The sequence below is a fragment of the Protopterus annectens genome, chromosome 12.part0 (genome assembly GCF_019279795.1).
Source record: "Protopterus annectens isolate FY-2018-M chromosome 12.part0, PAN1.0, whole genome shotgun sequence".
NCBI lineage: Eukaryota > Metazoa > Chordata > Ceratodontiformes > Protopteridae > Protopterus > Protopterus annectens.
The window spans coordinates 1,399,729,262-1,399,754,802 of record NC_056746.1 but is presented as its reverse complement, the minus strand read 5'-3'; positions in this window follow the sequence as shown (position 1 = coordinate 1,399,754,802).

Here is a 25,541-nt window from a genome sequence, read left to right as displayed (position 1 = left end):
TGAACAGAGCATGTGAAAAAGTGAACAAGGAGCTAGTAGTATCCCTGTCATCTGTTCTAGATTTATATGATGTGCATCTGTATGAGGTACAGTTCTAGTCATGTGAACAGAAAGATGCTACTCCTTCAAACATAAATTTAGCCTAAACAGGTTGCTGCACAATTGTTAGTTCTATGCAACTGAAAAACCATAAATCCTGCAAAAGATAACAATAATATGAAATGACTAGATGAAAGATGGACATAAAACCTAACTTATAGAGACAGTTAATGTTTTTCTTTTAAAAGGTGAGAACCTGAAACAGGATGTTTACAGTATGATGTCCACACTTAAATTATTGTTTTACAGTGGCAGCATATAATCAGTATGAAACATTAGGCCTTTTAACACTTTTGGATAATGCTGTAGCTCAAAATGAATAAGGAATACCAGGGGAAGGTTTGTGAACATTTTGGAATGGAAAAAAAAACTGCAAAGAATATATCTAAACCTTAGATAACAGATGTACACATATAGCAATTAGTAGGATTCTATAAAAACCTATATGCTAATTTGATGTTGATAACAGAGGAATTTACATTTGAAATCCCTTCCATACCCAAGACAAAATGATTTTAAATAATGAAATCACATGGCTTACTTACAGCATTGCTATGGTAGCTGTTATCCCAGGGGTGCAGTTAATCATGTGAACTAAGAGTGAGGGTTGGAATCTATAATGTTCACAGAATCTGGCACATTTTGTCGATATCTGTGTAAAAGTTGTGGATAAGCCTATACTCTGCAAATATGCCTCAGTAAACTTAGAATATGCTGGCACAAAATAGAACTAACCAGCAGCACTGCTGCAATGTCTTTCAGTCACAGCCAGTCCGTAATTCATGAAAAGTGTTTCATAAACCATGCTGTGCTTTAACAAAGCTACAGAAATTATACAAGACCAATGCAAGCTACAGGGTATTTAAAACAATACATATCTACACCAATCCATCCAGTAGGTCCACAAACAACTTTGGAAGTCTATGTATGTACTATTAAAATAAATTCACCAGAAAATGTGGAATCCAATGGAATCTATGACATTTCTGATAAAAAATGAATAAAGGTGAAGGCTAATCATGGTCATTTTGCCAGGGCTAATTGTAGCTAATAATGGGTGCAGGACATGTGTGGGTAACACAGGTAATGCATACACCCGAGGAAATAGGGAGATAGAAATGCAAGCATGGGGTAGGGGCTGGGTGAAGAAGAGGGGCACGTGTTGGAATAGGAAAATCTGAGGAACAGTCAGAGGGGCATGGGAAAATTTAGTTTTTTTTATGGGAATAGGCCCCATTTCTTTTATTAATTAATTGATTTATTTATTTATGTATTTATTTATTTTAATTTGTTTGGAAAATAGAAAGAAAGGAAAGGATATGAAAGAGGAAGAGAAGGGCAAAACAGCAGATATGGACATATAACAAATATCACAATCTATAACAGACAAAGGTTGGAAATAAAGATAAAGGAATGGTAAGGCACACAGACAGCACACTCTACAACATGTGGAAAAGAAAATATATAAACAGAGACGTGATGAATACCAGCCATGGTGAAGTGCAGAAATATGTATGCACCTATGCACTATTACACTATGATTTGTTGCAAACTGTGTGAAAGTCATACCTGAATGTATATGACTGATGACAGTTAATTTTTCATTTTCCATCCAACTTTTCTAATGGGAAAATTAATCTGAATAAAAAACTTGAACTGCAACAGCTTCAGAGTTTTATTTCGATTAAAAACTCTTCACCCAGATACAGAGGAATTTTTAAAATATATATTTTTACCCAGCTTTCACAACCCAAGAAGAGGAACAAAGATGCCCTTAATTATTGTTTCTTTTCTCTCTCATTCTTGTTATAAATACACACACACACACACACACACATATATATATATATATATATATATATATATATATATATATATATATATATACATATATATATATATATATATATATATATATATATATACATATATATATATACATATATATATATATATATGTATATATATATATATATATATATATACATACACATATACACACATACACGCAAACAGTACATACACGCAAACAGTGCATCAATACAGGACATGAACATGGATTCAATGAATGCACACAGTCACAAGGTACAGCTGGGTTTCTCCATTGACTGGAATATGTGAAGAGACATACATTAATCAGTGCATATATAAACCAGTTTCAGAAATATGAGCATGTATGTGAATGAGCAATACATGTGGGAATGTAACATAAGCCAAAGAAGGCATGCTTGATTGTTGCTATATAAATCAGAAATCCCACAGTGTATACACAAATAGTACAGTGGTGGCCTATGCATTATGTAAAGGAGGACTGCCCATATATACTAGCTACACATAGATGATATAACATGGCACCATTGGTGCCAGTACATGCCAGACAGAAAGAGTATACCAGTGTGACAGTAGGACACAGTGTCGCATAGAGTGCATGGTCAGTGACATGTCTTATTGTTGAATATACATGACACAGCAACCCAAAAACATACCCATCTCACTGTATTGTTTGTGAACTATGGACAAAGTTTTGTTTGTGAGTTGCTGTCAATCCCACACATGTACAAAGTGGAACTCTTGCATCAGTAGCAACATGTTAACTGCAAAATTCATAACTGTGACATACAGGGCCACAGAGCATTCGCCATAACAACAATATGTTACACTGCATGAATAGGAGTACACACATACATGCACATGTAAGTAGTAACACACCTGCCCACATGGAGTAATGTATGAATCAAGTGCAGCAATTTGTAGACTTCAGCAAGATTACTAATGCATGCCTAATGTGGTAGCCTGTGTCATTCACCATGTGCAACATAATGCAAAATGTCACATCACTGCAGCATTGTAAAGTCAGACATGTATCACATAAGCATGGCAGCAATATGCTGTGCATGCACAAATGTGCCATTATACTCCAGTTGCTTATATGGAAAACTCAGTAGTGGTAGCAGTTTACAAGTGAATCACATAAACAATACTTAGTGCCCTGAGGTCCTACCCTGATGGGGATGATAATCACAAATGATCTTGTGGACTCTTTCCTTGAATGAATCATGCATAGCCCACACCATATCCTGGAAAGAATTCCCCATCAGGTCCTTTATCTGCCATCACTTCCTGGATTTGGTCCTGAATATTGACTGCTGGTGGAGGTGGTGGTCAATATCTCCTCCAAGATGCAGCAGGGGTGATGGCATTTGATTGTCCACATCGTTTTCATCATCATCTTCGACATGGTCATCGCTATCATAGGAATCTGATGACTCAAGCAGTGTTCTGGCATGCACTCATCTTTGGCACCTGATAGGAGAGCATCAATGCGTCTTAAGCTCTGTCAAGGTGAATCACATAACAAGAAAAAAGTCATAATATGCATTCTTATAGCTATATAAAGGCAGAAAACATTCAATATTACACAATACAATAAGATATGCCCATAGTTAAACCTACCACCGTATGTGATGTAAGGCATGAATGCAAACCATAATCATTAAGACCACTTGTCTATCAGACTGCGCATTCCTGTGCAAAACATGGCAGTCATAAAGCACAAACTGATTTGCACATAAAGGATGTAACAAACAAGAACTACTACGCTTTCAACATGATGTCTGCAGATGAGAAGAAAGGTACATCACCATACTTTGCAGGTGTCATTAAAATCTCATTCTTAGATGACAATGGCCTATAAGGATTATAATAAAAAACCAAGTTATTCTAGTGGGTGGATATTCATGCACATGACATGTTTTCAATTATTTATTGTTATGGATGAGTTCAATAGATGCCCATATCAGGCCAGTACATCCATCACAGAATGTGAGCCTATTACTCCATTCCATGACATGGCATGCATAATTCACCTTATGTGTGGAAATCCTGCCATTACCAGAGCAATTGTTAATCAGCCATCATTATGCATGACAAGCATATGCATAGCCACCACACATAGATATCATGATATATGAAGAAAGCATTACATGAAACTGTGGCATGCAACACTGGCATGTTTACATGACAAAAGTAGATGCTATAGTATTAGACCACTCTGACAGCTATAATGGGTAATACTTGAGATATGTCTCACTACATTAGCAAGCACCCTGTCCATGCCCTGTGCCTTGTATGTGTGCCCCACATATTTATGTTGGTGTCTGAATAAGTGAATCACTTAGAACTGTAATCCAGGCATCTGTGCAAGTAATGAGTCATGTTAACAGTCACCAAATAAATTATTTGTATAATAAATATATAGTCAGATGAAAATTCAGTGGAAATTTTAAAAGCTGTATGCAAATGAGATGAACAATGAAACATCAACATTGGCTGACACAACAACATCAAATATTTGGAATGCAACATAACACCCTAGAACAAATAGTCATAAACACAGTGACAGCAAGTGACACATAGAACCTTAGGTTCCGTCGTAGAAACAACACTGTCTGTCTACAAATGTATCAACACCCTGCTTACATTTTTTAGCAATCCCTAAGTTTGTAACTGCAAAATGTAAACAGTGCAATGCTGATAGGTGATTATTTAACAGGGAGATATAAATGAAGAAAAGGAGTGTCTCTGTGCACAACAGTTCCTAAACACAGGGTACAAATGTGTTGCAATCAAAACATCACCCAGTTGTATAGGGAGAAGTACTAATCAGGTTGAAATGATGTCCATGCCAGACATAGCCCACCAATGAGATAGCAAACACCCATTATGTGAATAAGCAGGCTATATATAACTGAGCACCATCTGCTATACAAACAAAAATAAAAACACAATTACATTTCATATGAAATATCACAGTCCAAAGCACCGTGGGAGTTATGCATAATTGACTGTCATGTACGTTGTGATGTACAATTAACATTACCCTCAGCAAACATGCCCAGCTCCTAACTCATATGTAAACTCTTTTATTAAAGACATACTGGTAAGCCCAGGAAATGTATGACTGTTTCAGTTACATTGCAGATGTATGCTGGATAGTCTTGCATTACTAGTAGCATGCTGAGCTCCAAACTAAACCAGTCCGCTAATAATGTTCTGTTCTAGGAAAATAACAAGAAAACGTACAAAACATACTTATCTCCCTCCGCTGCTCCTCTCGTCTGTGCATCCACTCAATGCACAGTGATGTACTCCTTGCTCTGTCTTCATCACCAAAGCATGTACTTCCTAAGCACCTTATAGCTGGCTATAACCTTCTATAGCTAATTCCCATGCCATCTCTCACACGCTGTAAATATTGTAAATAGTTTTTGACTTTTGACTTTAACTGTGTGAATTTGTTAAAATGTATCTGCACAATATTTTTCCACTATGGGCAATATTGCTCACGGTTTGTATTACTTGATATGTATTTGTACTTGTACTTTTATTTTTATTGGACTGCTGTCTTTACTGTAATCTGTTTCATGGAGCCTTTGTCCCTGGGCCTCCACTGAAAACGGGCTCTATGGGTCCAGTGGAGTTCCCCAGTAATCAAAACTGGAAATAAATAAATAAATAAATGTATGAATGGCAAAAACTAGGATGTGAAAAAGAGCAGTGAAATACAGTGAGTAGCAAATGTTAACTTTTTAACATTGAGTAACATTGCAGATTCCTCTTACTCACGTTTTGCTGTGTCACACACAATACTTTACACACTGGAAGACTAATGAACCCAGATTGAAGGATTTGAGATCTCAACTCTCAGCTGTGTTCATACTGTAACACTTACTTCTACCTGCCCAACTAATCCATCTTGGTTGTGATTGCATGGAGTAACTGCAGCTAAATCAGAGGTATGACTGTGCAGGGATGGAGTAATAACATGGATCAGGGCTTCCACATTACAAGATGGTTAAACTACAGTCCAACTTTCCCTAGGTGTTTTACATTTTTAAACCAAAAGATAACAGCACAGTGGTCACAACAAAAAACACACAAATGTAACATTCCATTGCTCAGTCTCTGGAACACCTTCATAGAACTCTTAGACAACTACACATAAATTATGCATCACAGATGTCCCTGATATTTGGGCTTGTTCCGGATTTAGAATCAAAGTTTATATCTGTCCCTCTCACTTCCTCCAACTAACAGTAGTACAAGGGTGGTAAATCACACTTGATAAATAATGGCAGAGGTATACAGTACATTAACTTTGGCAATGTTATAGTATTCCACCTTCCTATATATTGTTGCGGTCACACAGTAATAGTAGTAACACAGAAAATATGTATCTGATTGTCACAAATTATTTTCTGAATTATTCCCTGATTATGTTGAGATGTTTCCCTGATTGGTTGAGAGCTATGTTCCAACTATAATATGGCCAAAGTCATATGCATAAAGCTATAGTAACATAGCTGCTGTCACCAGAAAAAATACGGTTAGTGGAGATATCCATAGTGATCCGACAAATACACACTATAGCCATAAGCATGTATGAAATAATTGTAAAAATGAACAAGCAAATATCTATGCAAGCATTTTCAAAATGTTTATACAGAGAGAAATCTAACGAAAGCCATCCTTTACTGGATTTTAACCTACATTTTTCCACTATATACGTATGTTGGCTTCTTGTTTAACAGTTTGAGCTAAATACACAGAACAATAACTTCCCTCCTAACAAACTACCATTGGATGTGTGTTTCCTTATCCCTGTGGATAATGGAGGAATACATACCCATCCAGCACCTAGTTGCTATACGCCTTCATGCTCCACACACACTTGAGATGTGTAGCTGCAGTTAGCATTAAGTTTTACAACATACAACATGTGCTAGGCATGCTGACCTGCAGTGGTCTTACACTCATATGTTCAACAAACAGGTAAGTAACAATAATGTTCATTTTCTAAAGCAGAGTTGATAATGGAGGTCTGTGTGACTCAGTATTCATGCATACAAAAATATACCGTGTGATGGTCTTGGAGTATTACAGATAACTGAAAAACAAGCAGTCATTAATGGCATAGTCGCAATAGGCATCAGTGAAACATGGCCATACTGAATGTGTAAAATTATGTACTGCATATGTTGGAAAACAAACAAGTGTTATATTCAATAGCATGTATATCAAAAACAATACTAAAGAAATAATCACCATGGGAATCAAACCATTAATTGGGGAGAACAGTCACATTGCATTCTTGATTACACAGATGAGCTAATTGTCAGAACAACTAAATAATGAGTTTAAAAAGAATATGCTTGACATATGGGTCACAGCTATATCTGTGATTTTCTTGGGAATGTACAGATAAACTGGGGATTATGACACATACTGTAGGCATTCACCAGCTGTCTTTACACCTCTGCAACTCTCCAGCAAAGATCATCAGTGCCCCTCGGATGCAGGTCATCATAACAGGGGTAAACCTGCACGCCATTCTGATACATTCTAGTATGATTTTGCTGTTCCTTTATAAAATGGTTCCAGATGTCAGCCTTAAAGAAATTCTGTGCTCTTCCTGTCATGTGATTTTCCACTCCAGCATAAGATGATCAGCATCTAGGTAGTCTCCTCCTTGGTCCAATTGTGGCACAGACACATCAAAGCCTCCTCACAGTAGCCATGTTGATGATAAAATATTAATATAGCAAAATTCCAAAAATTGCTCACTGAGGTCCCACTCAGTTTGCAGATAGCAATGGTCTGATCTGTAAATGCATTAGAATCACTTTTTAAAAATGTCACTAAAATTAAAATCAGCTTTTAAAAGTGTCACTAATTGGAATATAAGATTATTGGAGGGCAACAGGCATGTGCTACTCATAGTCCTGTTTAACGATACATATCAGGTACTTGCATGAAGAACCTTCTTGTTATGCTGAGCTATTGGTTAATGTGCCAAATTTTAAGAACTTTTGTGTATGTGCGCAAATGGGATAGCAAAACCTTGAATGTTAGTGATCCTCCTTAATTATGTATGGTGCAAATGGGACTTAAAAGCTGTATCCACATAGCTGGTCTCACTTTCAGGTATTACCTGACGTATAGGTAGATTCAAAGGTAATGTGACACCTGCTGGCATTGCTGTAGTGGGACATATTTCTCTTGTTGTACATCTATGACATTACTACTCCTCAAAAATGTATTTCTTAATGCTTAAATTGATGTTTATTGTGAAATTTCTCTGCAACACAAAATGGATGTGACTTACTGGAGGGGTGGAAGATTGACCTGTTTGAGTACAGGTGGGTTCATCTGCATCGCTTACAAGCAAGGATTCCACATATGAACATGTACAGAAAAATGTAGAGCTCCAGTGAACAGTATATATGGATCACAACATCCATATACATTGCTGCTGACCCTGTTCATTCTATGGCATACTTACGGAAACAAAGGTATCTGACAGTATCCATATGTTACTAAGCAGTATTTATTTAGCTGTAGTTTTGTTTTGGATATTCACTGATGTTTAGTAATGTATGTACTATGAATAGTGCCTCATTAAAAATATATCCCTGTTCATGTCTGGTTACCTTGCATTGTCTGCGGTATGCTTATGGATAATGAGGCTTTCCGACATTTTCCGTATGTTGTACAATTCCTACTGTGCAGATACTTTCTGTTAAGATTAATATAGAGCGGTTGTCAATGAATTTCATCTCATACACATGAAATGGGGTAGCACTGACTGCTCACTATTGATTGTATTCAGTAGAGTAGCTAGAACATGGCGAGAGAGGTAAATGCACTGGATACAAAGTGTTGGAGGCACAATCAGACAGTCTCACTCTCTCTTTAATTCAACACCAGCTTCACAAAGCCAGCATTGCAATTGTGGTTAAACCTAAGCTCTTAAGTACTACGTGTGTTGTCTAAACTGACGTAACTGCTTGCTACATTGTAGTAAGCAGTTTGTTAGTTTTTTTAACTATTTATTTTATTTTATTTATTTATTTATTTTATTTATTTAACATTTGTTGACCGGGAATGTCCGACTAGGTTCCACAGAGCCTGTTTTCAGCGGAGGCCCGGGGAGAAATGCTCCAGATGCATGTCTTTGGAATGCATAAACTAAAATATGAGCACTGAAGTGCTCCACCCAGGCAAGCTATAAACTGTAGCAACTGTTTGATACATTTGTAGGAAACAGTTTGCTACAGTTTAAAAATATTTTTTTCCCTTTATAATTTAAACTAAAACATGAGCGCTGTAGCATACTATGCAGGCAGTATAACCTGTAGCAACTGTTTGATGCAGTTTAAAATAAGGAATTCCCCAGGATTCAAAACATCTCCATGTAGGTTTCGCGCAGAGCCTACAAAGGGTTTACATGTTAGAACAAGGGTATGTGCAATGCATATTAATGGGGTGTGGTGCATCTAAGCTAGGTTTCTTGTATGGCAACAGTGTTGCCAGCCAGGAAACTGTGTAAGCAAATGCAGATATCAATCCATGTAAAAAAGAGCACCTATGATCCATGGATTTGCACGGAGTGCCACAATGACAACCAGTGTTTCACAAATAGCTGTGAATCTGTTAGTGCAACATATCTCTTCAAAGATCAACAGAATGCAGAGATATTTATCAGTAACAGGGACATACTTGACATAGATGTCACATAGACATGTAGTAGAATGAAACATAAACATACCAGTCATCCTCATTGAGCAAGATATAGGGACAAAGGCATACATTATGGGGGACAAAGGTCCAAATATGGGGACAGATTTTTAATATTGCACATTCAAACTTAGAATGTTGATAGAATAAATAAGTGTACATTAGCATGAACATTCTGGATAGAAAGGAGTTTGAAACTCAAATGTCAGTCAATGATTAGCCAGAAAAAAATGTTATGAGGAAAAGATCATAAATATTAAACAAAAATTGGACATTCTGCACAAATTTGGATAGTTGAGAGTTATGCATTCAAATGTATGTAATATTGAGTAACATCAGTCCAGATATCATCCCAGTGATATGGCAGAAATCCACATATTTGATAAGGAAAACATCTGGACATCCTGGGAATATCTGGACAGTTGAGAGGTATGAATGTGAAGTATATGGTCCAAACATAGTACAGGACATTGTACCTACAGTGCAGAGTATTGTGATATCCCATTCCTGGCATTCTGTACTGAAGCTGTGTTGATGATCTGTAACAGGGCATGGGCTGCCATATAAAATTATCACTAAGGGGAAGTGTGTGTGTTGAATAGGGACACACAGATGAGTTGTAGGAATGAACACAGGGAAATAGGACAGTTGAAAATCTTTCATGTACAGCAGAGGAGGGCTTGTCAATGGAAGATGGTTGTAGCAGCAACACCAATCACATATCTCTATGGTACAGTAGGGACTGTACAGTTAAATATATTTTATGTGATTGTCACACAAGGTGACATAACAATAGGGAGGATGTCTGTGTGAGATAAGCATCCGTACATGAATAATGCAGAGGACATCTATCAGGGATCTGACATACAATTGGGGTAGGTTGCATATTGTGATGCTATGCAAACTGATATGCCTGAATGTGAGTGTACTCTCAGCAGAGGTCTCCAGCAAGCTGGCCACAGGTGAAGGATTAAGGAAAACATTACAGGAACCAACCACAATTATGGACAATATCAGAATAATATCACCATTAACCCCATGCCACTGGCATAACATATGTCATGTGGAGTGATAAGAAATAAGCCTGCACACACACACACACACACACACACACACACACACACACACACACACACACACACACACACACACACACTTGGACAACTATTTGATACATTAACACTCTATGAGGGTAAGCATGCACACTCTTCTGGCACTATAATATCTGCAAGAGGTGTTAGGAGGACACTGCTATACCTGTATGTGACAGTATGAGCAATATAGGCTAGCTGCCTTGTGTGCATGACAAATTTATATGGCATAATCCACACTGTCACAAATGATATACATGCCATTAATGTTGACAAGCACTAATGTATGCAATGTGTGCATGAGGTGAACAGGTAGCACACATGCATCTGGTGTAACAACTTGATTGGTGTTCCGCACTATCAGACAGTCAAGTATATTCCACAGAAAGAATTCCTAGGTATGGCCAATAAGCTGTGTGACAACTGAATGTAACAAAGGTGGTACAATTCAGTCACACATCACTGGACGATGTGTAGGGAGGTACATGAAGAAAGGTGCATAGTACACAGTTATTGGTGTGATGCAGGCTGGGAACCATGAAGGGATTATGGCCTCTGATATGCATGTTCTTCACATACCCAGTACTTGTGTTACATTCAACGGTGTAGTCAGCACTGTGATCACATGCTGGTGGATGTACCACATACCATCTACCCCAGGACATGGGTCATATACCTACTGGTCTGATTATAGGATGTGGTGTCCAAACTATACTTTGATGGTGTGCTTGTTTCCTGATTCAACAAATCCCTCCATGTTTCTTATCAATGCAAGTGTTCTCATAGCTGTGGCAGCTGATTTTAGTATGTGTTGATACTGCCTGTGTTATACTAATATCACAGCTGGAGTCACTGATTGCCCATGATCTGTAGTCCTTCAGGCAGCTGTTTGGACACAGTATGTGTATTTTGGGTCTATCTTAGAATCTTGAAAGTTTAATGCTGCAAATCACTAAAGATCGAACTTTAGTGATCAAATCATTAAACCATCAAAATTCTACAGTACCCTGGAAAAAAAACAAGTAAAGGGTGTTTAGGCAGGGGGAAAGCCCCCCTTCACCCCCACACCCCCCACTACTTAAATATACCAACTCCGAGATCGCACTTTAATGGAGTATGGTGCAGAAAGGGAAGATTTCCCTTTCCTACACTGTAGCACAATCTCGGAGTTGGTATATTTAAGTAGCAGGGGGAGTGGGGGTGCAGCCCCCTATGTGGGGGATGCAGGGGGGCTTGCCCCCCTGCTTAAACCCATCAGGGTAAGTATTTGATGTTTCAATTTATTTTTCAAAGTTACTGAACTTCGATAATATGGTGTTGACCATATTGTATTCGATTTTCCGTAACTTTGAGATAATAATAATATAGAACCGTGTATTTCACCTGTGATGTCCATTACTTAACTAGTGAGCAGGAAAGGGCCTAGCAGACAACCTTGATTATCAACCTGATCACTGCACCTGGCATATAGGTCATGTCACACATTTCAAAATAGTGAGATGACATGTATGTCATACACTGGTCTACCCATTTGGTGATATAGCTGTTTATGACCACATATGACAGTGATGATTGAATACCTCAGTGTGGATTTGTGGCAAATGCCTTGACCTGGTCAAGTTCCACAAGATGATACTGTTGTCATTATGCATGGCCTCAATGACCTCTTTGAGGACATCTAGCAGATGTAACAGACTTGATGTGGCATTAACAACTCACACAGGTATGTTGCACACACTGGGAATATTAAAAGTGTACATGTAGAAGAGGTCCATAATGACATGTTGGTCTACCTCACAGTCAAGAAGAGTCAAGACATCTATACACACGCATGCAAGCATCAGGTGCTGTCCCCCAAAATCAGGTGGATGCATGTTAATGTACACCCCTGTATGGGAACATGGGCCATGTGGAGGGTGTGTTGAACTGTGTATTCAACCATATCAAGAAGGTGTATGTGCTGAGCCACACTATAGGTGACCTGTGATGTCACAGCCCATTGATTCCATGTGATAGGCTGGGATGATGGTAAGACAGTGCATACTGCCTATTGTGATCTGGGCTAGGGTTTTGATACAATCCCCCACACAGGTATCATTGAAAAAACTTCCAAGATGGACATTAACCTTTATGTTCATTGATGAGTAACCAATTGGCTCACTGACAGAAAACATCATGTGAAAGTTGGTGAATTAACCTGTACCAGTAAAGCTGTCAACAATGGCAAACCCCAGGAATCTGTGCATGGCCTATCAAGGTTTGAACTCTATTTCCTGACAGTTCAGACTAAAATATATTACTTTTGGCTTACCAAGTAGGGCTGGCTTTTGGTCAACTGGTGCACTAGGCAAAAGGGGACCACAGCACCCGCCCACACCACTTGTTGCCCCCATCCTCATCTACCTGCACCATCCAGATTACTGGAAAAGCACCCCTACTAGAGTGGAGCCTTAGGCGGCCACCTAGTAGGCCTATGCCTAAGGTCGGCTATGTTACCAAGTTTGCTGATTCTTGCACAAATTGTGCAATCATTGAGTCTGCCAATGGTGATAACATACTACAGGAGGAGCTAACCCACACAACTATATGATGGTAAAGGCACACAATCTATGAATAAATGCAGTAATGTGCATTTGTAATGTTGTTCATCTGAAAAGTGGAATTCCATGTTAATCACATCATTAGTAACCATTCAATAGTTGCCAATTAAAGAGTGATATCATCAAAACTAAAAAAAAAAAAAATACCAGACTCCTCCAGCATACCATTATAGAAAAACAGACTGGAAACAACTCAGTCTTGCAAACTCTACTAAAAATGAAAAATAAAAAACTTTTTAAATTGTGGACAGTACAAAGTGTGTTTGTAAGGCACATTTGCAGACTTTTTTATACCATAAACATGTTCATAAATTTGCACTTTGACTGTCCTAGTAGTTCTACCTGAACAGAATGCTGAGCAAACTGAACATAGGTTAATAGGTTCATAGGTTCATAGGCAGGTACTAGGCTATCAGCCCAAGGGCTTACGTAAGCCAAGCCAACAAGGTTCCCTGGCTTACGCCACCCAAGAAAGTTATTTTCCTGTGCCACTGTCGAGCAGAGACACAGAAGTGATCCCCGGGGTGTATTTCCTATTTCTCATCCACTCATCAAGATTTTTCTTGAAGAGTGCTAATGAAGAACTTTGCTTGATGGGAAGTCTCTGGGACAGGAATCTATCCCTCCAGCATGTCCTGTTTATTGTGGTGACAAGGTTTAGGTCCCTAGAGCATGTAGCTCAGAGGGATTGGAAATTTTTTAGTTGTAGCATGTCCAATAGCTCTGGGTTTGACATAGCTTTATATCCTAGGCAGAAATCACCTCAGAGTAGGCGATATGCTACTGAGTAAAGCTGGAGTTTTTTGAGGCGGTCAGTGGAGGGCATTTGTTTGAGGCCAGTAATCCTCTTTGTGAGGTACTTCTGTGGCCTTTCCAGCTGCTTTAGATGTCTTGTGAGGTACATTCCAAAAGGGGCATTGTACTCTACAATGGGTCTAATGAGTGTTGAATAGAGGGGAACAATGACCTCTTTTTTCCTGGAAGAGAACCCTTTTATGATGAGGTGTGCCATGTAGAAGGACTTCCTGACTACTGTGGCGATGTGACTATCAAAGGAGAGATTACTGTCCACCTGGGTCCCAAGGTCTCTTATCACACATTCAGTGTTAAGTAGATTGCTGCCTATGTTGGAGTTCATGGGTACAGAGTTTTTACCAAAGGGGATGACACTGCACTTTTTGGCATTGAGCTTGAGGCCATGGCTCTGACACCAGGCAACTGTCTCAGCGAGGCTCTTCTGTAGGATGTCCACATCATTTGGGGACTTGGTTATGGCTCCTATTTTGTAGTCATCTGCAAACTTCGTTACCCAGAGGTCTTCTGCGTTAGCCTGCACTTCAGAGAAGTAGATACCAAACAGGAGAGGTCCCAGGACGGAACCCTGTGGTACTCCACTTGTCACTGCTTTGAGGTCAGATTTGGAGACTGCAACTTTTACAGTGTGGGTTCTGTCAGTGAGCCAGTTGGCAACCCATCTTGTGACGTAGGGATTTATACCTAGTTTAGTGAGTTTATCTATAATTCTAGAATGGGGGATGGCATTGAAAGCCTTGGCGAGGTCAAGATAGGCTGCGTGAACCAGCTTACCCTAATCTACGGCTTTGGTGACTGCCTCAAAGAAGTCAATCAGTTTCAGGAGGCTGGATTTGCCTTTCACAAACCCAAACTGGGTGGGATACAGAGTTTGGAGGTTACCAATGTCTTTGTTTATGAGTTCCATGATGATACGTTCCATGGCCTTGCAGATCAGGCTCGTCAGGCTAATATGTCGATAGTTCCCAGGATCAGTGGTAGCTCCCCCTTTGTGGAGTGGGATAACTGTTCCTGTGCACCATTCAGTGGGCACAAAACCTAATGTGGGGCTATTATTGAACATGGTGCTTAAGTGGGGAGCCAGTTCATTCTGAAGTTCGTGCAAAACGCAGCCTGGGATTTTGTCAGGTCCCATGGATGCTGTGTTTTTGGCTTTATAGAGTGCAGCTTTTACCTGCGTAGTTGTGATTACAGGGACTCTGCATTCTTCCTGTATAGATATGGGCCCTTTAGGGGTGAGGGGGGGTAAAGTTAGCACTAAACCTATCTGCCAGGATGTTAGCAATACCAGTTGGTTCTGTAATTTTTGTGCCATTGTGCTGTAACTCAGAGCAGATCTGGGTATTTCCATCGAGATTCTTGACATAGCTATAGAATGTTTTGTGGTTGTCCTTAGAATTAGCGACGATTTTGTTTTCATAGCTAGATTTGAAGGATCTTATAAGGGATCTCAGCTTCTTACTGAGGCTGACCAGGGAGCTCCTCCACTCATGGGATTTTACTCTTTTGCAACAGTTTCTTCCTTCTGTTGTACAGTTTGTTTATGGCAGGGGACCACCAGATTGGCTTCCTTTTTTTGGAGGATAGCATCTTGGTTCCGTTTGGGATAGCACAATCCATGGACTAGTATAAGTGCTTATAGAGTGCATTTGTGTAGGATTCAGCAGTTGTAACTGTATTATCCATCTGCATGGGTGTCATGAAGTTCACCACTTCTGTCTTAAGAAGCATGAAGTTGGCTTTGGAGAATTTTTTACCATGGTTTCCTTAATGGGAGGTGGGGGCGGGATGTGAATACCAAGGGTGATTAGCTCATGGTCGGATCGGATCAATGAGGAGTTGACTTCAGGTGTTGAACACCGATCACTCATGTTGGTAATGACTAGGTCTAGGATATTGTTGCCCCTGGTGGGGGTGTGGATAAGTTGATCCAGGGCATTGGAGTTTATGAATTCCAGAAAGCGTTGAGCTAAGGAGTTGGTACATGAGTAGTTTTCCAAGTTAATGGTGGTTTAGTTGAAGTTACCCATTATTAGGGTGTTTGGTTGAAACCCTAATATTTTCCAGTACATCAAGAAAAGAGGATTGGGAATCCTGGGGCATGGTGGGGGATCTGTAGCAACCTACAATTTGGATTGCAGTTTTGCCCAGAGTTAGTTGCACTTAGATAACCTCGGATGCATTATGCTGAGCAACTAACCTGGAGGTGTGGATATCCTTAATGAATATGGACACACTTCCGCCTTTGGTGTTTCGGTCCAGGTTACATGGCCAAAATGTGTAGTATGAGTTTATAACCTGGTAGTGCAGGGGTGCTCTCTGGAGCCTTGAACCAGGTCTCAGTCACTGCACAGATATCGATGTTCTCCATTTTAAGGAGTGACTCAAGTGAGTGCATTTTGAGATTTAGACTTCTAGCATTGATTAGTATTACCCTCAGTTTTTGCTTGCTTCTTCCTGTTACAGTGGTGAATTTGTTAACTGAACCTTGCCTAAAAAAGGCACTATAGGGGCAGCAAGAGCCTTAGCCAGTATCCGGAATCCCAGGGGCGACAGGTGCAGGCCATCTGTGGGAAAGCATCGTGGTCTGTCGACCATGTCTTCCCAAGCAGACAGATACTGGATCTCCTTAGAATGACACCAGAAGCTTAGCCAATTGTTGAAGTCAGTCATTTTTTCCTTGTACTGCGGTATCATTCTTGGTGATGGCAGAATGCTACTCAGGGCTAGGGTCATACCTGCCTGGGCTACAAGATCGAAGACCTCTTCCATGCCTCTTTTCATGTAGTCCAGGGAGGTATGTCTCAGGTCATTCACACCAGCATGGACAATGACAGAATCATATTCGTACTTGTTGTGGAGAGACCTGAGTGTGTGGGTTATGTGGCAGATTCTGGCACCCAACAGGCAGCTGACAGTAACCTTTTCTTTGTTTAGCCTGGTGAGTGGGACATCAGTGTGCCTGACTATAGAGTCACCTATGACTAGTTTGTTGGGTACGTTATTTTGCCGTATTGGCTGTGGTTGAGTGGCACACTGTGTCTGTGGACTATTTGTCATTTCGGTTGTGTTGGGGGGTGGAGGTTGCTTGCGTTTCTGCTTTGGAGGTCTCTGTTACTTAGACAGATTATTATTGACAGCCTCTGCAAATGTTTTTGTGTTACTATGTGTGGATTTTGGTGGTGTATATTTAGTGAGACTATGTGATGAGTGTGGTGTGGTGCAAATGTTTACCTTCTCCTTATGACTGTTTTCAGTCTTGGTTGGAGAGAGCTTTACCTCCAGTTTGGCTAGATAAGTGCATCTCTCACAGGTTGTAGTGTTGGTTGTAGGAGGAGAGGGTTGTTTGTGTACATGAGGTAATTTCTACATTGCCAAAAGATGCCCAGATTCATCAGATAGACAGGGGAGAACACTGGGAGCTGACACTTGGACATGCCTGAATAAAACACTATTTTCCTCTAGATAAGTGAGGAAAGTGAGAACAAGTGCAGTTTTCCTCTAGGTAATGAGGAAGATTGAGTGCTTTAGTAATTAGTTGCTTATTTAGTGCTTACAAGTTCTGAACAAGTGCTGAGCACAAATAAGCAAATTTAAGTGCTAAAACTAAGAATCTGTATCTGCACTAGACAGGTTACTGGACAAAAACAAGTGCAAATGCAGGCTTTCAAATCAGAAAGTTGAGAGAGATGGAAGAGATTGCCCAAACAGCCAATAACTACAATTTCTGGGCCAGAACTACTCTTTATGTGGTAGACAGGTTACCTAGTGCTTACCACTCCCACTGATAAGCTAGAAGGTTACCCTCCAACACAGAAAGACTTGGGGGGCTCAGAAGCTTACATACAGTCCTGGATACAGAAAATCTGTATTTGGAACACTAGTTACAGGAAAGGTAGGAAACAGGCTTACAGTTTTAATTTTTTTTTTTACAGAAAAGTAGCAAACATAGTAGTAAAAACAATTCACATGCACTGCAAGCTAGCACACTTGAGTATGTAGCAATATTAGACCAAACAGTTTAAAAAATGCAATTAACTTGAAAAGGACTAAAAGTAAGTTCAGAAAGAGTTCATTAGGTAGAATGTGGTAAAGAGATGGGACTGAGGGAATGTCCCAGATCAAATCTACAGTGGGGTGGGCAACTACAAAAGCCACTAAATTTAAACTACAACCAAAAAAATATACTCAGCTCTGTATATCTGCAGATAGACTGGAACACAATCTCTCAGAACAGGGAGACAATAGTTTCAACAGAGATCTAAGCAACAATTTAAAACTCTAAAACCAAAAAATATATACTCATCTCTGTAACTTTGCAGATAGATTGGAAAGCAGACTCTCAGAACAGGGAGACAATAGTTTCAACAGAGATCTAAGCAACAATTAACAAACTCTAAAACCAAAAAAATATATTCTCAGCTCTGTATATTTGCAGATAGATTGGAAGGCAGTCTCTCCAAACACAGGTTCCAGCAATTAAATGCAGGCTGTTACTAACAGGTCTAATTTTATGCAAGTGATCCTTGAGTTACATAGCACACAAGCTGTGAAAACCAGTTATACCAACTGAAGACACGGCAGAAAATGGGGGGGGGGGCAGTTTCAACAGAGATCTAAGCAACAATTAACAGTACAAACTCTAAAACCAAAAAAATATACTCAGCTCTGTATATTTGCAGATAGATTGGAAAACAGTCTCTCAGAACAGGGAGACAATAGTTTCAACAGAGATCTAAGCAACAATTAACAAACTCTAAAACCAAAAAGTATACTCAGCTCTGTATAGTTGCAGACAGAATGGAAAGCAGCCTCTCAGAACATGGGGATAATAGTTTCAGCAGAGATCTAAGCAACAATTAACAAACTCTAAAACCAAAACTGTATATTTGCAGATAGATTGGAAGGCAGTCTCTCAGTGGTTAAATACACTACCATTCTCATTTTACAATTGCATTCTCCTGGACAGGAAAGAGTTTTGTTATGTCCTCATCATGAATATTATTTCTAGTATTTGCAGTAACCACACAATTTCTGAATGAAAAAATCTTGTCCTGTTACAATTGTTTTTTTTTTTTTTTTGTCAAAAATACTTTTAATATTTTCACCCCTACTGTATGCATTCTTAGGTAATGCACCTAATAGCTCTTTATATTCTGTTGTAAAAACTCTTTTCCAAGGTTCATTTAAAATGTTTCTAAATGCTGGTGCCTGATGATTAGAATTAATAATCATAGCACCAACCTTATCATAACTGTTAGTGATGATAGTTGTACTCTGGGTTGTCTCCAACATTTGGTTAGTGTTGCAAAGAATAGGAGCAAATTTCCCTGGTCTGCCTTCCAGAAGTTTGTTTTTAACAGATTTGAATAAATTGGTGGGATAGTTCCTTCCATAAAACATGTTACCTAACTTTTCTAGTCCATCTACAAAAATGTTGTCAAGAGAAACAATTCTTGATACGCGTAACATTTGGCCTTTAATTATGTTTCTTTTTTGATAGTAAGGATGACAATTGTTATAGTGTAGAAAGGAGTGAGAATATGTCTTCTGTATATAAATACTAACAGCAACCAAGTCATGAAGTTCACCACTTCTGTCTTAAGAAGCATGAAGTTGGCTTTGGAGAATTTTTTTACCATGGTTTCCTTAATGGTGGGTGGGGCCGGGATGTGAATATCAAGGGTGATTAGCTTATGGTCGGATCGGACCAATGAGGACTTGACTTCAGGTGTTGAACACCGATCACTCATGCTGGTAATGACTAGGTCTAGGATATTGTTGCCCCTGGTGGGGGTGTGGATAAGTTGATCCAGGGCATTGGAATTTATGAATTCCAGAAAGCGTTGAGCTAAGGAGTTGGTACATGAGTAGTTTTCCCAGTTAATGGTGGTTTACTTGAAATTACCCATTATTAGGGTGTTTGGTTCTACTTGACTTTATTTCTTTCTATAAATATTTGAAACATATCTTTTCTGCTAGTAATCTTTAGATATTATCTAGGTCTAGAAATCTGACTGAATCTATGCCTACAATAAATGTAAATTCTAAAAAGCATTAAGTTCTGACAAGAATTGAACAAAAACAGTAACATCATTCCACAAAATAAGTATATTATCTGAAAATCTATAATAACAAAATACTTTGTAGAAATAGGTAGAAGTGAAGACTTTACTGTGCTTTCAGTCAGCAAGAACTAAATTAGCAAAGGTGGGAGCACATCTAGCTTCCATTGCTATTCCTGTTATTTGATGGTAAAACTCCCTATCAAAATAGTTATTTTTAACACCATTTCAATGAATTCACTGATAATATATATTTCATTGGTGTTCTTTGTTTTATCCTTAAGTATCATATTGTGAAAATGTTGCAAACCAAGACTGAGTGGGATGACAGAGAGCAAGTTAAGAACATCTATAGTGATAACTATGGCATTTTCATTAAATGGAGCAGTATTCAGTAATGGCAATAAATGCCATTAAACATGGAAGATGTGTTTCTCATTTTCCAATAATACTTTGCAGTGCACAGCTACATATATGGCCAGAGGCTTAGTTTTTTTATTTCCCTGCAGGTACAGGTCTGGGGGGGGGAGTTGTACAAGCATTAATGAACTTTTGGTATTCAAATGATTACTGGAACTAGCAGCTTGTCTACTTTAATAAAGTCTAACACCTCTCTTGACATAACTCCTTTAAGGACAAGATAATTTAGTTAAAAATCTATTTTGGAGTGTGCTATAGTAATTTCATTTTTTGATGTCAAACGATATGTGGTGGTATCATGCAGTAATTCCAACATCTTACTTGCACAAAGAAAAAAATCCATAATAAAGGCTCCCCCACTTTTATCTGGTTTCATAACATGGATGTCCTTGTTTCCCTTAATCTGAACAAGCATTTCTTTTTCTTTAGGTCTTAAATTATCTTTCATTTTATTACTATTTTTCAATAGACATCTGAATTTACCTTCACAAACCCTCTCAAACACAGATATCATTGGGCAACAAGGTGGTACAAAAGTGTTATTTCTTTTTAATGTTAAAGGAATACTGGTGAGGGGAGAGTTACCAAAGAACCATGTTAGGTTAAGCTATCTAACAAACAGTTTAAAATGCAATAACACTTGTACTCTGTCTTGCTTAAATACAGGGATGAACTTAAACCCTTTTTAAAAAGTGAGACATACTCAATAGACAAGTGTTTTCTCAACCTTCTTGGTGCAACAGGTGTTAAGTGTAGGACTGCCATACACATGGTCCTGGATTCAAATACAGGATATTCCATACACTTTTAATGTTGTTTTACTTCCCATTATAGTCAGTTATGTATTTATTTATATATTTAGCACATGGATTATCAAATGTATGACTGTAGGTATACTGTGTAGTATATTCCTGTAAGTATATTTCTGCTATCTGGACTGCCATGGACTTCACGATTGTCTAACACACATACACAACTGCCTGTACATCCAATAACCTTGAAATTGCTTTGCTTGCCACAGTTGTGCTACACTTACCATCTTGTAAATGCGGTGCTCATAGGTGTGCACTACCGAACACCATGTTTGCAAGATGGTAAGAGGACCGCAACATTTTCATACAATGTGTGTCCTCCCAGTAAATGCAATAACTGGAATTAGTGGGAAACCATCACTATCCATTAATCTCTTCCATGGTAGAAATTGCAGACATTTCTGGAGATGCCCTATTTATAACACAGAGTTGGGGTATCCAGGAGTCCAAGATTTTTATTGGTCTCTTAGCTAAACACCAAAGTGCCAGGCTTCTGCAGGGGGATTGTTCTGGCTCTCAGTATAAGTCGGAAGCTTTAGATAGTTTGGTCTGGGCTGTAATCAGTGCCACTGGTATCTCGCATACTGGTGACCAATGTAGGCATAACTATAATGACCTGCAGAGGAAGAGGGATACCCTTAATGTTTAGCTAGAGGAATTTAGGACTTTGGACATGCCACAACTGTGTACGTATCAACTACAGAGAGTACTTGTGAGACTTAAAAGCTGAATATAGGCAAGACTGGTATTAATGATGGCATTATGTTCTGTTCTCTTTTTACTACAGCTGCCATGGACTGGGAGGTCAATGCAAGAACCCATGGGGCTAGATTGGTGAGAATAAGGGAAGCATGCGGTATGTATTCAGCCGAAAAGTAATGTTATTGTAGCATTAAAAGTTAAATATAGCTTTTTTGGTATTTTATAGAGTTGTATCAAATTGAGCATGCATACCTCAACTGTAAAAGCCAGTATGTATGCATTAGTCTATAGCACATCCAAGAGTACAGTATTAGACTTTAGTTAGAGGTTGTGGGTTCAAAGATCACACATCCCAACTATACAATACTGTTAATTCTTCAATTATGTGCAACTTAAACATTTAAAGTAAAAGCTCTATACCAGTGGCACACATACCCTGTTGTAAACTGTAATCTGTATAACTGGAACACTCAAATGTGCAATATATGCATGTTAAGAAATATGTACTACAATTTGAAGTATAGTATGTATCTGTTTGGAGCTGGTAGTCATAACAGTAAATGTTCCCTGTTAGGAAATGGTAGTTTTAAAAGTAAAAGTTAAGATAATAGAGTCAAATAATTGTATTAATGCATTGTATGTAATATATGAAGGTACTAATCTTATCTCTTCTTTTCTATCACCCCAACAATTCTCAATTTTTATTTATTTTATATTTATTTTATTTTTTTATTTTTTGTTGTATTGAATGTCATCAAAATATGTCCATGTCATCCATGTGTACCACATTACTAAATGCTCCACAGCACAGAGGGTAAGGCCTGCCCCACAGGCTCTGCTTGCCCCCCTCCACTGGCTTCAGCACCATTGTCCAGCACATCTGGGTTCCAACCTAGCTGCACCACCTCTTCTGCCATTGTACTACCTGCACCCTCAGGTAGTCCTGCCCCAGAGGCCGGTTCTGTGATACCCTCTGGGAGCAGTAATGGAGATTGTGATTTTATTACCTGCACTAAGATGCCAGGGCTGGAGTTTAGAGTTCTGCACCACACTGTTGGTGCATGCCTATGCTGGCCAGGTAGGCTGACCTCCCTCATTTTACATAGTATCTGTAGGAGGTGAATGAGACATCAAGTACTGCAACCAGTGATGGAGTGAGGTGACAGTAATGACAGTACAGTGAGTGAAGATTCGATTCTCACTGACATTCAGCTTGATGTCCATGGGTTCTGTAAATCCTCCCCCACCCCAGTCATGGTGTCGCCAACATGTTGTGCCCATCATCATCCCTGTGTCGTGTTTGTCATGTCTGCTTGCAATTGCTTCCTTACCTAAACAACTTACTTGACCCAGACATGCATACATCCCTTCCCCAATAGTCCTTTCTCTATTAAAAAAAAGGACACCTGTCCCACAAAAAAAAAAAAATTGGCCTATACATAGCTCTTTATTTAGCACATGTGTCTTCTTTTCAGACTTGATTCATCTGTTTGGTTGTACAACAGGACTGTGTTGTGATCACTCCTCTCTCTGGAGGTGACAGTCCAAATTCAGTTAATATTTTGCACACATGTTCACTTTACACTGTTAAAGAAGCCTTGTTTTCCCTTTGTTCTCCCCCCTGCTTGTTCCACATTTCACCACTGTCCTATCTTCCCCATGTCTTTTCTTTAACACATTACTGTTTGATGGTGGGCATTCTGCACCAATGAGCAGCAATGCTAATGCAAAAGTAGTTAAAAGTATTACATACAGCTGTATTAAAACCCCGTACCATCACACTCCATAAAGGAATGTATCACTGCATTAGCATGTACTGCCACAAAGTCAGTTAAATAGCAGGTGTATTCCAGAGACTGAATACTAACCATAAGACCTTGTTCTTCCTTCTGCTTGCTTCCCATTTCACCACTTTCCTATCTATTCTATTTTAACACCTTTAATCTGGTGAAAAATAGAATCACACACAATACACATGAGTAGTAAAAAAAGTAATGGAGCCCTTCACTATTTGGGCTCAATGATTGCAAGAAGGTGTGCATCATGCTCCAATGCACAGCAATGGTGAGTGACAGCAAAATGCTGTAGTTACCTCTGTGCAATGCCACTTAACTCTGCTATGCTATTCCAACTCATAGCAGCACATATTATATAAACAATTCATGTCATTGCATTATCATTGTGTAATGACAAGTATTTAAACGTATTAGACACATCTGTATTCAAACCCAGTACTATTTTGCCCCCCAAAAAAGGAATGTAGCTATGCACTAACACATGTTGCCACAGAATAAGTTAAGCAGCAGGTCTATTTCATAGCATCAATACTAACTGTTAGGCAATGTGGCTTGCACTTGCTTATTGTTCACCTAATGCACAAACATGTGTATCTTGCATGCATATGTATTTTGTTAACTATTGCGCAAACCCGCTTTTCTCCGTGCTATGGAAATGTTTATATTATGCTGTATTACTGCTGTTTACTGTCCATTTTCTTTGTATGACATTAAATTACATTTGGAAACATTACAAACTGAGGGTCTTATTTAACAGTATGTCACATATTTACAATACAGCCACTTGTTTGCACCACCAAGCACTGCAATCTTGGGGTCTCAGTAATTTTTCTACACATATGTCAACAACTCTACAAAATGTAATATCACATGTTGTGTGCTATGCACTGTACATCAAATTGGTAACATGCAAAAATACAACTATTGACCCATACTCCTAAAAAGCCTTATCTGCAAGGTCAGTGCAGGAATCAGCATGTCCCTTATCCACAGAAACATAGGGGACCTTCAACACACTTGACCCTAACCATTTTGGTTTTGTCAAGGGTAAATCTTGCTTATTGACCCTTGTGAACTTATTGGATATTGACCCCAAAGACCTGGATAAGGGATAACAGGACATAACACCTATGTTCTGTTATCCAAGGCCTTTGACACTATCTATCCTATCTCCCCTCTCCAAAATTATGAAAAAATGCATTCACAAACAAATCCTTGACTACCTTATGCAATGTAATCTCATAACACCAATACAACATGGTTTCCGTCTCCACCATAGCACTGCCACTGCTCTCATAAATTTCGCTCACATCATTGCCAAAGCTTGTGATGAAAACAAATTAGTCTCTAGCCTTTTCCTTGACTTATCCAAAGCTTTTGACACTGTATCACACACACTACTTTTATCTAAACTTAAAGACCTGAATCTTTCTCAGCCCACCATACTATGGTTCTTGAGCTAACTCTCAGATAGACTTCAATCTGTTAAGTGGCAATCTGCTTATTAATCCTTCCTCCCTGTTCATACAGGTGTACCACAAGGTTCAATTCTAGGACCCCTCCTCTT